General features: G+C 36.7%; 1 pseudogene; it reads right to left on the reverse strand.

The window, feature by feature from the left end:
- Positions 1-17,220, reverse strand: part of LOC122080901 — a 43,528-nt pseudogene that overhangs the window by 499 nt on the left and 25,809 nt on the right.

Below are 17,220 nucleotides of genomic sequence, written 5' to 3' on the forward strand. Positions count from 1 at the left end.
GGGGGGGGCGGGGTGGTGTTGAACTTTCATCAGAATTCAGAATGTATTTAGTGCATTTTGTTACTTAATCTTCTACTCGGTTTAGTTAATCTACATAAACCTGAAAAATGGACCCAAGACTTAGACGCTTAACCAAATGATCTATAGAATAAAAGGAAGCAAAAAGAAATAACATTATAATAGATACATATATTTTGCACCTGGCTTATAATATCTACTGGAAAATTAGTTCATGAAATATCAACCTAATCAGATAATAAGCTAAGATTCTCTTTTACTTGCATCAACATTTGGATGGTCAAAATTTTCAAATAATCTGAAGATGGTTCTCCCAAAGAGTCATGATCATTAAAAATAAATAAATTTTTACATTAGGTGCTCTCTTACGTGTAGGTGTAGCACAGTGATCATAAATTAGATAAATAATTACTCAGAATATATCAAGTGCTCTCCCACTTGTAGCCCATTGATCATATCAAGTAGAAAATTAGTTCCTTAGAAGACAGACTAATTAGATAAGCCAACATTCCAGTACTTGTACCCAAGGATTAAAGTATCGGTATCGGTCATCGTATCGGTCGATCAAAATTAAGATATGTATTGAAGGGTATCGTATCATATCGGAGATACGTTAAAGATACGCACATAAATGGATAGGAAACACATTTTTATACACTTTTGCATAAAAAAAAAAAACAGTTAAAAAAAGATATATATATATATATATATAACATGTAGAATGCATAAATACTTAAGTAGAGGGTATCATATTGATAGACAAATATATTGAGTTGAAAATGTTCAAAATTATGAGGGTATCGTATTGATAGACAAATATATTGAGTTGAAAATGTTCAAAATTATGAGGGTATCGTATTGATAGACAAATATATTTTTTTGAGAAAAATCAAAATTTTCCATGGAAGTTGTAGAACACTTGTTTTTACATAACATATAGAAAATCTAAACATTTTTAATCATTGAGCATGAGTAAATCTAAGAAATTTGAAAAAAATTGAAACCCTCATTTTCTCTTGAAAAATGTTTGTAAATCCTTATAAATCCAATGATTTCATGTAATAATGATGCACAAAATGTGATTCTAAGTATGATGAACCTTAGATTTGTAAAAAAACTTGAAAATCTAAGGTTAAAGTTGAAAAAAGTGAGTAAAGATTCAAGAACTTACTATTCAAATTTTTCAACTTTCAAGTTCAAGGTTCTTCTTGGACTATGTTTTTCTACTTCTTTGAACCATTCACTTCCACAATGTTTCTTTCAATCTACCATTTGAGTCTCCAAAAATGTATGTGAATCAAAGGGGAAGAAAGAAGAGAAATATAGAAAACTGTTAATGAGAGTTTGAAGTGTTTGTTTCAAACAACAAAAGGCACATTCACGGGAATTTTCATATTTTCAGTCGATACGTACTGATACGGTATCGATACTATACGATACAGTCTATACGTATCGATACAGTACTGATATGTACCAATACTCACGGGAATTTTCATATTTTCAAAAGTTCGTATCGCAGAGTATCGTACGTATCGGTACGACACGATGCGATACGACCGATACGTCGATACGCAAAAGAGGGCCCAAAATTCCATGTAGCGTATCGGTATGTATCGTGCCAATGCCTATCGATACGGATACGTATCGGCCGATACGGCACGATACGCACCGATACTTAAAACCATGCTTGTACCATCATTCGGATTGCTGAAAACTACCAGGCAATAATGTGAAATTGTCACTCAAAGTAATGATCATAAAAGAATTGCCATTTTTTACTCAGACCTAAAACTCTCAATCACCATAGCAAATAGTGATTCTATGAATTCTCTCTGTGGTCTGCAACCAGCAATGGCAATCATCTCACCAAAATTAAAAGCCGACGAATACCACCTCCAAATCTCCATGAATAAAGAAAACAGTAAGAGATTCCATCCAATTTTCTCTAGGTTGCGCTATCTATGGGGTACCTCTAGTTGTGTAAACTAGATAACCCTTTGCCAATTTATCGTCTAGATGTGTAGGGTTGGTTAGAATACAAGACAGCATTCTAATATTGGGTTCAGTTTCTCAGCCATGATTGATCTGGTAGTTCAATCATGGGCCTGAAGATGAAGCAAATAAGGTTTCTAAATTCTTGAGTACGTTGGGAGAAAGAATAGAAACAAAAATTTTGCTGATGCCATTAGAGAGGGAAGAGATAGGGACATATAAAGAAGAAAGAAGGGCAAAATTAACTTACTAAAATACTCGACCACTTTGTTGGATGGTATACAGTTATACTATAGCTTCTATATTGTTGAATCATAAGAGGTTTATCATTTAGAAAGACATGTTTTGGATATGAAAACCATTGTTGATTTGATTAGGTGATCTAATATGTGCATGAGGCATGTGAAGATCAGTAGCAACTAATCCGTAGTTTTGGGTGTTATAACATTTGTTTTAGACATGTGAAGAACAGTGGCAACCAATTCAATGAGGACATTCTTTGGAGTGAAGAAGGAAAGCATGTTGAAGAAGATGAAGAGTTGTTGAAATCAATCAACCGTGAAGAGCTATGGTCATCCACAACATCCATGAAGGGACCATGAAGAGCCCTAAAGTCTACATCAGCACTGAAGAAAGAATCTCTCATGAAAATCAAGATTATTTGTGCTTAAATTGTAATATGTGTTGTAATCTTGATGCAAGGATCAAAGCGAGATCAAAATAAGTGTAAAGTAGTGAGACCCAAGTGAAAACCCAAGAAAGTAGGTGGTTTAACTTGGAGTACATTTAGACTTTGCTATCCACGGTCATCTGTGTGGAGCTGTGGTCAATGGAGCTGAATGAAAAACTAAGCATGAACCTACAAATGATAGTGGTAGATGATCCGTCTGAACAGAAGCTTGGTTGAACTTAGCTATGTATTTTTCGGTCAATCGTGAATAGTCATTTGGTGATTCAAAAGTGGAAGTTTAAATTATTAAATGAAGGAGCTTAGAATAAAGGTGTCAATTCGGTTCAATATTGGCAATCAATACAGTATCAGTTCATTACACTGCATATATATCCCATCCTGATACCGTGTACCGAATACTGACTTGATATAGGATCCTCATACCAATATCGTGCCAAATTTATTCGTTTGGTATTTGGTATCAATATTCGGTATAGTATCGGTACAGTATGGTGTGTTTTCTATATCATACCGCATACCGAATACCGATCTTGGTATGGTATCGGTTTTGGTATTTGGTATTCGGTACACATTGACAACCTTAGCTTAGTGATAATCAAGTGTTGAATTCTCAAGGCATTTCAATTAATTTCCAAGAGAGCATGATGACTAGTTATCTGCTAATTAAACTTGAAACAAGTCCTCGATTGATGATGAAGTTTATTCACTTCTCATTAATGTTCTTCCACTTGAATTCAAAATCAGTTTGAAGTTTGCTCGACTCTAATGACTAGTTTAAAGCTAGTTGGGTTCCTATAAACGGCTTGAGTCATAGTTGCAAGGACTTAAGTTTTCCACACAAGGTGATAATTTCTCACAAGATAAAGAGCTTCATGAACACATCATGTTGAAGGAAAGGGCAAAGGAAAGATCTTATGAAAATGGAGCAGAGCTACAATCATGGTTCAAGATCTCGGCGAGTTGATGCATTTTTTTTTTTTTACTAGTTTGATTGTTTCAATGGTCAAACGGTCATATTATGACCTAAAACTTGTTGGGTAGCTTGTTCTAAGGTTAATAAACATGCTTAAAACTTAAACTTGTAAAAATATTAGAACATTATAGTGTTTTAAAATTGCACCCTTGCTTGGCAACAACCGCCGAACTTGTCTGGAGAATTTGCCTGCTTCATTAGTAGAACAAGGTATAATATGATAGTAATATCAATAAATAATGTATCTAAGGCCCACTTCGGTATCATTTTGATTTTTGATTTTTGTTCACAAAAATGGTTTTGGCTGCATTTGGTATCATTTATGGAGCTTGTTTCTATTTAAAAACAATTGGTAAAACATAAAAACTAAAAAGAGATTAAGAGTAATTTATGTGTTTTGGTAAATAATGATTTTCAATTATTTTTGCGCTGGACTTTAATAAGCATGTGCTTAAAAGTTCAATATGGAGGGGTAAAGTAGTCATTTGCTTTGTAATTAGAAATCCAATCCCCTTGCCCCCTCTTCTTCAGTCCAAAGTGGAGAAAGAGAGTTGTAAGAATAAAACTATTTTGCACATAGAGATACCAAACATTTTCTCACAAAAAATCATTTTGTCAAGTAGTTACCAAAACATTTTTATGTTTTGATAAAAAATGGTTTTCATTAATGATTTTTGTTAAATAGATAAAAATAAAAAAGGAAAAATGATACCAATGAGGGCATAAGCCATGATAAAAAAAACATACATCAACATTAATTAACTAATAAAAAGACTTTAGAGTACTAGAGTAATATCCCAAGTCCCAAACACATTAGTTACACAACAATAATCATAAATTCATAATGATTATCTAGTATCTACTGGAAAGAACTATGACGATCTAGCTAGATTCCACACCCAGCATGATGGAGTCAACGTGCATTTTCCTTTGACTACACCACAAATTCATGCCACGTCATAGTCTACAAGAATAATCGAACGTAGTCCTCCACAGCTACCCAAAAAAACTGAGTCATCTATATACTGAAGGTAACCTATTTGAGGGTATGTGTCACCACCATAGTATGAAGAAGAACCAACCATTGAGCTACTATTAACTTATGCTTCCGGCAACATGTACGGCTGGGCTGGGTATGAGAATAAACTGTCCACAAAGCCACCACCATGTGACTGGGTCTGGGAGCTATAGTCAATACTAGGAATGGATGAACCAGATGTATGACATATCCCAGTGAATTGACTATAAGGTCCATAATACTCCAACCAAGTGCTCTCTCCACTAAATGATGGGGTACGCCATTGCCTACTCCCTCCGTGCAAACTCATTTCGCAAATAGAAGTAGATAGACTATCGACATCCTTACAATTTAGCTACGCATCTCCATTGAATCGACGACAAGGTCCTCTAGTGTAGCCTGTACTCCCTACTCCTGATTGTCGTGCACCGTGATCAGCATCTTCTGTAGCATACTCAAACAGACTCCCTAGTGAATCGCACCAGCTTTGGCTCGACCTGTTCATACTACTCTCGAACTCCTTCAAATCTATCACCATCACCATTATCATCATCTCCACCATCACCATCATCATCACCATCACCAGCACCATCACCATCACCATCACCATCACTCTCACTCTCATCACTACCTAATGCTCGATGTTGTGTTCGTGTCTGTGTCTAAGTGTGGGTACGATCACCCGAGGAAGTGGATCAATCATCATCTTCATCTGAATCATCCCTACCAAGTGCAGGCTCGAATGGTCGGGGGGTTTGTGAATGTATCCTTCTCTCTGTAGCCATATAATCATCAACATCGACCGCCATCTCTCACACTACATATGGGTCTGGCCTACCTCTTGGTTGATCCATCAACGACTCGTCTCTATCCCTCACCCAGTCTACTAAAGGATCCTCTTCATCTGAGTCAATTTGGAAAACATCAGCTAGCTTGATCTAGCCCCTATCATTCTCCATACACATGCGTATGTACTGCATCCTCAGTCTCATATTATAGTGCACATACACCAAGTCAGAGAGACATTGTGAACCCAATCGATTCCACCTTTTCGAGTGTATTAGTGAAAATGTACTCCAATTTCTCTCACAATCAGATGCAGAACATGTATGGGAGAGTATTTTGATGACAATCTTCTTCAATTCAGTTGTCGAACCCCCATACAACACCCACCATTCAGCTGCATTACAAGTTACAACAAGTGTAAAAGATTATTTTTGTTTCAAAACACTTAACACTTGTACAACTAACATACAAAAATTTGGATTTCATACCAGCATCAATACTCGTACGACCCGCTAATGCGGTTGGGGCTCCAAAGCTGCCCAATGCATCCCTGAATTCTTTCATCTATAACAAATTTATAGATAGGACCAAGGATTAAAGTATCGGCATCGATCGCCGTATCGGTCGGCCAAAATTAAGATACGTATCGGAGAGTATCGTATCGTATCGGAGATATACTAAGATACGCTAAAGATACACACATAAATGGATAGGAAACATTTTTTTAAACACTTTTGCATAAAGAATTTGTTAAAAAAAGCTATTGATAACATGTATTATACAAAAACACTAAATTGAGGGTATCGTACTAAGAATTCAAGGTTTGTAGTTGTCCCATAAATGTAAAATCCTTGTTCCCAACCTTGATTTTTACTTTAGGTAGAGAGAAATATTGGTGACAGCAACTTTGGAACAAAAACCCTTCAAAAAATCGTGTCTTTTTGAAAAATTACCCATCTTGGCCATTATATGACCATAGCGCACTGTATCGGTACATACCGATACGTATCGATACTCATCGATACGTATCGATACACATCGATATGTATCGATATATATCGATACTCACCGATACGTGCTAATATATACCGATACGTACCGATCGATACATACTGATACTCATCAATACGTACCAATACATACTGAAATGTACATTTTACCTCAATTTTATAATTTTCATAGTCGTATCGAGGCATATCGTATCGTATCGATGTGTATTGGTGGTGTATTGATGCATATTGGTATGTATTGTAGGATACATATCGATACGAAAGGATTTTAAAAATTTCATGTATCGTATCGGTGTGTATCATATCGGTCGGCTAAATTTAAGATACGTATCGGAGGGTATCGTATCAGTATCGGAGATACTTAAAACCATGGATAGGACCCTAGTTAATAACCATTGTACTGAAATTTAGATTCTTATAATACTACAAAACTCACCTCAATATTGGCTTTGGCCTATAGACTGGGGTTTGGTTGCAACTTGGCAACCACCTGCTTCACTACTTCCAGAAGCTCCGGATTCAATGCAAGCCTATGGCTATATTGATACCTGGGTTTAAATAGTATGCTGAAATTCAACAAAACATATTATTGTCAATGTTAACATTAATGCATTTTTATATCACATAAAAGAAAGTCTTCAGCTTTGCTTACCAGCCTCATGCAATGGATGTTTGAGCTAACGCTCCCAACGTTCTTCTATTATGTCTATAAATTTCTTACTTCCACATGGGTTGGCAGCATAGACATGTTCTTTCATCATTATCAGTGCAACGTACGGGTTTAGCAAGGTGGGTTTGAAAGCAGAATCCACCATCTTCAACACGCCAACAATTGGCGACAAGATTTTCACCACTTTACCCAGTTGTGTCCAAAACTCCTTTGATGAAATGATTGCCTATGCCTCCCTACCACCAGGGGATCCTGCTTCCCTCCACCCAAACCACTTCTCAGATGCGAACATCAATGGAAGACCAACTTTCTTGGACTCAAAACTCTAGAGTGCAACATAATTGGTAGCAAATCTTGTGAGACCGGGCCTGACCATGTCCCCCCCCCCCACACTTCTCCCTCAGTAGGCTCAATGAAAACCCATAATTATATACAAATGTGCTTACTTGCCTTGCCCTATCAACCACCTGCTTCACAATTTTCAGTTTCCCCATGTCCTTCAACATCAGATCAATGCAGTGTGTTGCACAAGTAGTCCAAAAGAGTTGTAATCTATTGTTATCCATCATTTCCTGTCCGGCCTTCTTGTAGTTACTTCCATTGTCTGTCACAATTTGAACAACATTCTGTATCCCAACTTCTCCCACGACCTCTTGCAAAAGCTTATAGATGTATTTTGCATCCTTAGTTTCTTTGGATGCATCAACAGATTTCAAAAAAACTGTTTTACCATCATAGTAAACCACAAAGTTGATGGACTTTCTTGTGGGCCCTGTCCAACCATCACATTATGTTGACCTCATAGCTCTCCCATAGAACCTTTAATTCATCTATATAAGCTTTCAACTCTCTTCTCTTGCGAAAAATAAACATTCATTACCTCATATACAGTGGGGCCCTTTATCCCAGGTCCGGCCTCAGCAACAGCATCAAACATCGGTTGGTAATAGGGACCTATAGTGGCGTTTGCTGGGATGCTATGAAATAACATCCACTTAGACAAGCCTCACCAACATAAGCCTTCATGTTAGTCCACATCCCCTTTATCTTACACAGCTTACTATCCTTTTTCCTATATGCACGAGGATCCTATTATAGAAAGGGGTTTACACAAGGTGGTACCACTGGAGCTGAAGCTAGAGCTGGAGGTAGAGGTGGGGCTGCTCTTGTACTCTGTGACCTCCTAAATGGAAAAGGAGGCTGTGAAGATCCACTACCTCCTGCTCTAGATGGACCAACTTCTCCTCTAGCTTGTTTACGTCTTTCCTCCTCACGAAGACTTTGTCGGCTCAATGCTTGCCCATGCCGCCAATTTCTAGCCTTTTGCTCAGTTTGTATGTCATCAGGCACATAAATAGGGTCATCATTGTCATCATCACTATCATCATCATACTAATGCATGGGAGCATATAGTGCCTCCTCAAATTCTATCCTCGCCTTGTCCTTCGTCGCTTTCCTCTTATTCCCTCCCTTCATGTCTTCAGCTATGGCTTTAGCAATATGATTAGGCACTTCCCTATATTTAGCCACATCTGAGCAGTTCCTAACCAAATGTTGTTCAAATCGTGTGGCCCCACCACTCATAAACTTCTTGTGACAGTAGTTGCATTCTGTTTTCCTCTTATCACCATCAATAGGCACTCCGTGTCTCCATGCAATCTCTCCACTATCACAACTACTATCATGTCTCCCACCTCCTCTCCCTCTTCTCCCGCCTTCCTCACTGCCTCCTCCATTAGCCATTTTATATCACCTTAAGGCTGATGCATAGAGAAAAGAATACCAGTATTAACTTGAAAATATATGGTAGCTACTTATATATTTTTCTTACATAAAACAACTTTTTAATCAATTTTAGAAAATATTTTAGTTATATAATACAAAAAATAAAATATGGTATAGCATAACAAGTGTCATGTACGCTTCAAAACACTTTAATATTAATCTCTTATTTTTCTTTTATTTTTAAAATCAAAACAGAATAGTTTTCCCTATTTTTAAAATTATTTTTCCATTATTAATATATTTTTCTAATTTTTAAAAAATTAAAATAAATAATTATCCACTAAAAAGAAAATTCACTCTGATAGAGTCGTAGAACAGCCAATGGTGAGTAACATATATATTGACTTCCATCAAATTTATATTTACGATAAAGAGTAACAATTTATGTTAATGGAAAATGCAAAAATAAAAATAAAAAAATTATTTATGTACCAAAAAAAAAAAAAATCTCCTTTGTGAGGTCATAGATCGGCCTCTAGTCTCTAACATATAAGAAATCTACAAGAATCCAACATATATTTATGTAACTATTTCAAATAAAAATGGTTTTGGGGAAAGAACTTTACCTTTCCTAAGCTTAGAATGTGTAGATCTTGTTGTAGGAGTGATCTGGAAGTCCATATGTGTGATGATGTGGCTAATTAGAGGCTAATAGGAGTGATTTGTGTTCAAAATGCAAGATGGAACTGAGATATCACGAGACAGGCATCGACTCTGTCTCACCGAAATGATGTATTTATAAGGCAGGCATAGTAACGTTTCAATACCTCATCGAGACGATACCGATATCTCGACAGAGATACCAAAATTTTGGCCAAGACACCGAAATTTTGGCCGAGACAATGTATAAATTGCATTTCGTATGGTATCTCATCTCGACAAAAAAAAAAACCACGAAATAACCGAGATCTCGGCGAGATTTTGAACCATGGCTATAATAGAGCAGTAATTAAACTTGGAGGAAGAAGTCATCTGCTACACATAGACGTGAGCATGGAGCTTGCTCACGGGTTGTACTTATTGTACAAAGGAAGAAATCCTTCGCAATAGCCCGGGTAGAAATCCTTGGTCGAGGACTTGGGTGCATAATCCAAATGACTGTTGTTATGTTGGAAGAAATACTTGGCCGTGGTAGGTCTGGGTGCACAACCCGAAAGACTATGGTTGTGATGGAAGAAATCCTTGGCCATGGTAGGTCTGGGTCCCAACCAAAGGACATTAGTTGGTGTAGGGCTTGATTCTTACCTTGAAAAAGAATCAAGTTGGTGTAAGGGTTTGATTCTTACTTGGGAAAAGAATCAAATAGTGGAGAAAATCCATAGTCAGGTGGACTATGGGAGTGGAAGTAGGATCAAGGAGCATTCGAACCACGATTAATCGATTGTCTTTCAGTGGCTCTTTACTTTACTTTCCTTTTAGTCCTTTGCTTACATTAATAACATTTAAATGCACCTTCGCTGCAACTATTTTAGCTAGTTTGTTTATGCATTTAAGTGTTTACCTTTACTTGCAAGTATCAATGGTAAAGTACAATGCAAGGATATTTGAAAGATATTCAATCTTCACCTCAGAGAGGTGTCATTACTTTAATCTCCTTGGTACCTGAACTTGATCACTAAAGATATTGTTCATGGGATTTGAAGTTCATCATGGAATAAGTGATCACTCAAAGTTGTGAGATTGTTTCGATAGGAAAGAAAAGTCTTACACCCAATTCACCCCACCTCTTGGGTGATGCCATTCGGTCCAACATTTATGTTCCCATATTATCCACATATGAACACTGAAATAATACCAGGAGCATACACCCTCCAGTTTTTTTACCAACTCTTTTAATCCAAAAGCGTAATGAGTATTTTATCATTTTGAAACAAAAAAGACAAGCACTCCCTATGTCAATGGAAAATTTATAATTGACAAATAGATGCGCTAAAGGTATCCTATTCCTCAAGATCTAGGGGATATTGTATACATGAAGGAAATTCCCTAAGGATAGCTTGCATTTTTTGTTTTGCTGTCTGGCTCCCCCATAAAGATTTTTATAGAAACTGTTGGTGTTGTGGGATTGATTTTAGCTTCCAGATTAGCTTCAATATCCACCTATTGACCCTTTCCTGTCCTCCATTGGTTATCAAAAATTATGTTTGTTATTTTCTCCCTGCAGGATCCAGCAGGATCCAGCTACCACACAGGGCAAAGGAAACCTATGATATAAAAGATTCAGCTCTAGTGGAAGGTAAGAAAGGTGCAATCAAATTAGGGTAGAAAAGGATTGAGATATGTACATATTCAAAAATGCTGGTCAATCTGCTGCAGGATGAAAGTTATAGGTCATCGCCTTAGTCGTGTTTCAATTAACTGTCAGAAATAAAGTCCTTGACCTGACCCAAACTTCAAACATTCAAGGAGAGGTTCTGTGGTGTATGCTCTTTGTCGATGATATTGTTTTAGTGGATGAGACAATGACAGAGATTAATGATAAGTTGGAATTATTGAGATCTACCTCGGAATCAAGAGGTCTTAAGATAAGTAGAACAAAAACGGAGTATATGGTGTGCAAATTTAGTAGCTCAAGGACTGATACTGAAGTGGTGAAACTTGAGGAGAGAGAGATCCCACAAAGTGACTATTTTAGATATTTGGGGTCAACTATTATCAATGATGGTGAGATAGATGATGATGTATCTCACAGAATTAAAGCAGGATGGATGAAATTGAGAGGTGCATCTAAGTGTTGTGTGATCGATGTATTCCTCTCAAGCTCAAAGGAAAATTCTACAAGACTATCGTAAGACCGGCTATGTTGTATGAGGCGGAATTTTTATGTTTTAAGAAGCATAATATAGATAGCTAAGTGTAGCAAAAATGCAGATGTTGAGATGGATATGTGACAAAACTAGGGAAGGTAAAGCGAGGAATGATAAGAGTAAGAACTGAGTTGGGAGCATAGTTGTCAAGGGATCACCTTGGCATCCATGCGGTTTTCCTAAGGCCTAGGTGACTGTAGCCTCATTGCACTGCATTTCGCCTTAAAATTGACCCTAATTTATGCCAAATATTGCCAAATCATTTAAGTAAATCTTTTTATATTATTCATAAATAAGCAAATGCCTAGGAGTGTCAATTGGACAATTCGGTTCGGTTTCGATCTGGTTGAATCGGTTTCGGTCTAGGAATGAGGAAGACCAAAACCAATCCATTAAGAAACTTCGGTTTTCAGTTGGTTTTGGTTTCGATTTCGGTTTCGATTTTGGTTTCAGTTTGGTTTTGGTTTATCTCGGTTTTTCAATATCGGGTTAATACCGGTTTAGATCGGTTTATTATTGGGCTTGAACCATAATGAAATCTTACATACATAACTTATAGTGGCAAGATTTGTTGAAAAAAAAACTTTGATTTTATGATTATGATTAAATCATGGTTTATCATTGTAAAGGAACTAATATTAAAACCAATAGATAACAAATTACTAAGAAGATAACTAATATTGAAATCGCAAATGAACCCTATTATCCCTAATCATTCATTTAACTATCCAACTAGTTTTATATAGTGAACAAGGAAATCAATGGAAGCATTATTATAATTTACAAATCAATTTCTCCATTCATAACCTAATATTCAATGATTTGTAACAATTTCCCTTACAATAAAAAGTTTTCTCACTAATATTGTGAAAAAATGGATAGTCAATTCACAAATTTATAATATCATAATCATTTATTTTTTTATCGGTTTCATTCATTTTAGTTATTGGTCGGTTCGGTTTGGACCGATTTTCAGCTGGTCCCAACATACCTCAGTCCAAAACCAATCCAATAAGGATTGGTTTGGTTCGGGTCGGGTTTTATTAGTTGATTTTATCAGTTCGGGCTAGGTTTTGACACCCCTACAAATACCCCCTATTTGAATCCAATAAAAATAATTTTAAAAATCAAATTCCAAAATGATAAAAAGTCAACCCCCCAGTCCAAAAACAAAAACTGGATTTTTTTTGTAAGAGTGATTTTTTACTTTCAAATGTTGAGGTTTTTCTCAATCTTGAAAATTTTACAAATCTTATCATGGTAAATATTGCTAAAAATCAAAAGTTCGGTAAAATAATATTTTATTTTGATGCCAATAAAATTATTTTCATTCAGGCGATTTTAACAACATTTGCACACTTTAAAATAAGTTTGACCATAACATAGCTTTATCATTATAACTCAAATTTAAGTAATATTAGACTTGTTGGAAATCTAGTTTTGCGCTACTTAAAGGGTCACGTTGGCAGGGACATGAGAGGATATAATGAGGTTACTGGAGGATAAGGAATTAGGAATGAGGAAGGGACCTCAATTTCAGACTATGTGACAGCCTATGGCCCTACCTATTGTGGACACCTTCACTAAAAGAGAAGAGCATTTGATTACCTACAAAAGTGGGCAACATAACAGACAAATCAACTTCTTCCTCACTAGAAGGTCCAATAGATTATTGTGTAAGGATTCTAAGGTTATACCTGGAGAGAGCCCAAAATCTCAACATAGATTGTTGATCTTGGATATGTGCCTCAAATTGTCTTTCGCTTAATGGCTACTTGCACTTCCTCATCCGACCACCAAATCTCTCTAGGGGCTAGCTAAGTACCCTTAGACATCCCTAAAACCTCTTTAGCAACTTTCTTAATGTAATCCATCATCTTAGTCCACATTGTGTTAGCATCTCCTTTAAAATCCCACTTTCCCTGCTTCGCCACTTTATCAGTAAAAGACCTCGTTGAATCTCCTTTCAATCTCCACCACCTTATGTTAGGCAAATAGATTTCGTTGGCATATGCATGGCAAAGAACTAGGGCAGTTGAAGATCATGAGAGATGCAAGGCCACAAGAAACGAGGCAAGAAAGACTATGGGGAAAGCACGGGCGAAGAAATATGAGGACTTGTACAACTCTAAATACAAAAATCTATTTATAAGATAGCTAAAATTTGAGATAGGAAGACCAAAGATTTTGATAATGTTCGATGTATCAATAGTGATGATGGTAGAGTTCTTGTAAAGGACGAAGACATCAACAGGAGATGGCCGAAATATTTCTGCGTCTTACTAAATGGAGATGTAAATATAGGAAGAAAGAAAAAGAGAAGGAGATAGATGTGTAACCAGTTGGGAGTTAGAACTTGTGTATTGTAACTTCCACTCCACTCATATATATAATAACCTAAAGGTTACAGGGACAGAACTGGAATACCATTCCATAAAAATAAAAAGAAGACAAAACCACCCCTACTCATATCGGTATTAGCGATAGTGGTAATACCAAGACTAGTAGGTCTCGATTTACGGGAGACAACACATAGAAGAGTAATGGGAGTACACATCATAACAACACATTATAGATATGTTTGAAAAATAAGAGTGACCGAGGTGAAGCCATGAGAAATATGAAAGTAGGTAAGACACCAAGCCCGTATGAGTTACCAATAGAAGTATGGAAGGATTTGGGAGTTTGTGGGATTGTCTCTCTAACCAACTTGTTTAACAGATTTTAAGCATGAGAACTATGCTTGATATTGTGGTGCCAGTCTACAAAAATAAAGGCGATATACAAAGCTGCAATAAGTACAAAGGCATAAAACTTATGAGTCATATTATGAAATCATAGAAGATCATCAAAGTCCACATTAGAAGAGAATCTAGCTTCTCGAGGAACCAATTTGGTTTTATGCTTGGGAGAACCACGACGGAAGTGATCTACCATCTACTGAAGCTCATAGAAAAATCAAGATCCTACAGGAAGGATCTTCATATGGTTTTCATCGACCTAGAAAAGGCCTACAACAGAGTCCCAAGAGAGCTAATCTGGCATGCTTTGGAAAAGAATGGGGTGGCTAGTATGTAAGTGGACATAATTAAATAAATGTATGAGAGCGTGGTGACTAGTGTGAGATCTCTAGGAGATCATGGTAGTGAGTTCCCAGTTAACATCGGGTTACATCAAGGATCCGCTTTAAGTCCCTATTTATTTACACTTATTATGGATGATTTGACCAAGAACATTTAAGGGGAGGTTCTGTGGTATATTTTTTTTGCCGATGATATCATTTTAGTGGATAGTGGTAGGAATTAATGATAAGTTGGAGTCATGGAGATATACCTTGGAATCAAGAGATCTTAAGATAAGTAAAACAAAGACAGAGTATATGGTGTGTAATTTTAGTAGCTCAAGGACAGATACTGATGTGGTGAAACTTGAAGAGCAAGAGATTCCACAAAGCAATTGTTTTAGATATTTGGGGCCTGCTATTAATAAGGATGGTGAGATAAATGATGATGTTTCCCACATAATTAAAGTATGATGGATGAAGTGGAGAGGTGCATCTGGAGTGTTATGTGATCAATGTATTCCCTCAAGCTTAAAGGAAAGTTCTACAGGACGGTCTTAAGGTTGTATGGGCGGAATGTTGGGCAGTCAAAAAGCGTAACATAGATAAGTTGAGTGTAGTAGAGATGTGGATGTTGAGATCATAGTTGTCGAGACGACTAGGCGTCCAGGCAGTTTTCCTGGGACTTAGGTGACAGTCGCCTTGTTGCACTACATGTAGCCTTGTGTTTTTACCCTTATTTATGCCAAATATCATTTAAGTAAATGTTTTTTAGATATTATTCACAAATAAGCAAATACCCCCTATTTGAATCCAATAAAAATAGTTTAAAAATTAAATTCCAAAATGATAACAAGTCAAGCCCCCAGTCCAAGAACAAAAACTGGATTTTGGTTATAGGGGCAATTTTCAACTTCTAAATTCTAGGGCTTTTCTCAATTATGAAAATTTTATAAATTCTATCGTGTTAAAATCTTGCTAAAAACCAAAAGTCCGGTAAAATAATCTTTTGTTTTGATATCCATAAAATTATTTTCATTCAGGTGATTTTAATAGCATTCATGCACTTAAAATTAAGTTTGATCGGAGCATAACTTTGTCATTACAACTCAAATTTAAGTAATCTTAAACTTGTTGAAAAGCTGGTTTTATATTATAACTAATATAAAAAGTCTCATATAAAAATAATATCATTTGACCAGCCAAACTTATTATAGAACAAGAGCATTTCTCTAAATTTTATTTTTTATAACTTAATATGACTTAATGTTAATTTTTTATGATTTAATATGGCTAAATGTTGACTTTTAATGACTTGATGTTGCTTAATAATGATTTTTTATGATACAAGGTATATATATAGCTTACTAAATAATGTTAGAAAATAGAAAAAATAAAAAATAACACTTGTTCGCCTTAAGGCGGGCACCTTCTCACCTAAGCGCTTAGACAACCCTCCACCGCTTTGGTTCGCCTTGGCACCGTGACAACAATGGTTGAGATGAATGTGCGGCAAAACTAAGAAAGATAGAATGAGGAATGACAGGATAAGAGCTAAGTAGGAGTGGCCCCGATTCAAGACAAGCTCTGAGAATACCATTTAAGGTGGTATGGCCACGTCCAAAGGAGGCTTTGGGATGCTCCAATACGGAGGAGTGATCAGATCCAGTGGGAAGGAGCTAAAAGGACTAGGGGCAGGCCAAAAATGAGTATTGATGAGTTGTTAAGGAATACATGCAAAAGTTTGGTCTTGACCCTAGTATGACATCAAACAGAGCTGTTTAGAGGGCAAAGATCAATGTTGCAGACTGCATTTAGGCAGGTGAGCCACAGGTGTTGCATTGCCTTAATTCTTTTATTGATCCTTCGCCCCTTTTCTCTCTTCCTCCTTTTATCTTTTCCTTTGACTGATTCATGTAGCTAGCCCCATTTAGTGGGGAAAAGGCTGAGTTGTTGTTGTAGGAGGGGACTGAGGGGTGAGGGGGGATGAAGAAGGGAATACACAACAGTAAAATGGTGAAACTGCATGATCACAAAGCACAGAGTGAACAAAATCCAAATAAGTTAACCAGTAGGGTACACAGGAAAAATCTGGGGGTCATTATACCTCGTACTGGGATCGAATCCCATTTCCATACCCCAACATATCAGAAGAAGGGGTATACAAACAAACAAAAACAAAAACTCAACGGGACACGTAGTAGTAGGGGTGTCAACGGTCCGGGTTGGTGCGGTTTCGGTCCGGTTCCATCGGTTTCGGTGTGAGTTTGGAAGTGACCGAAACCGACCCATTAAGGATTTATCGGTTTCGGTCCGGTGTCGGCTTCGGTGCGGTTTGGGTTCGGGTTGGTACCGGTTTGGATTTATTAGGTTCATTTCGGTTTGGATCGGTTTTTTAAACCGGTATGG

Source organism: Macadamia integrifolia, chromosome 6, assembly GCF_013358625.1.
Source record: "Macadamia integrifolia cultivar HAES 741 chromosome 6, SCU_Mint_v3, whole genome shotgun sequence".
Lineage (NCBI taxonomy): Eukaryota > Viridiplantae > Streptophyta > Magnoliopsida > Proteales > Proteaceae > Macadamia > Macadamia integrifolia.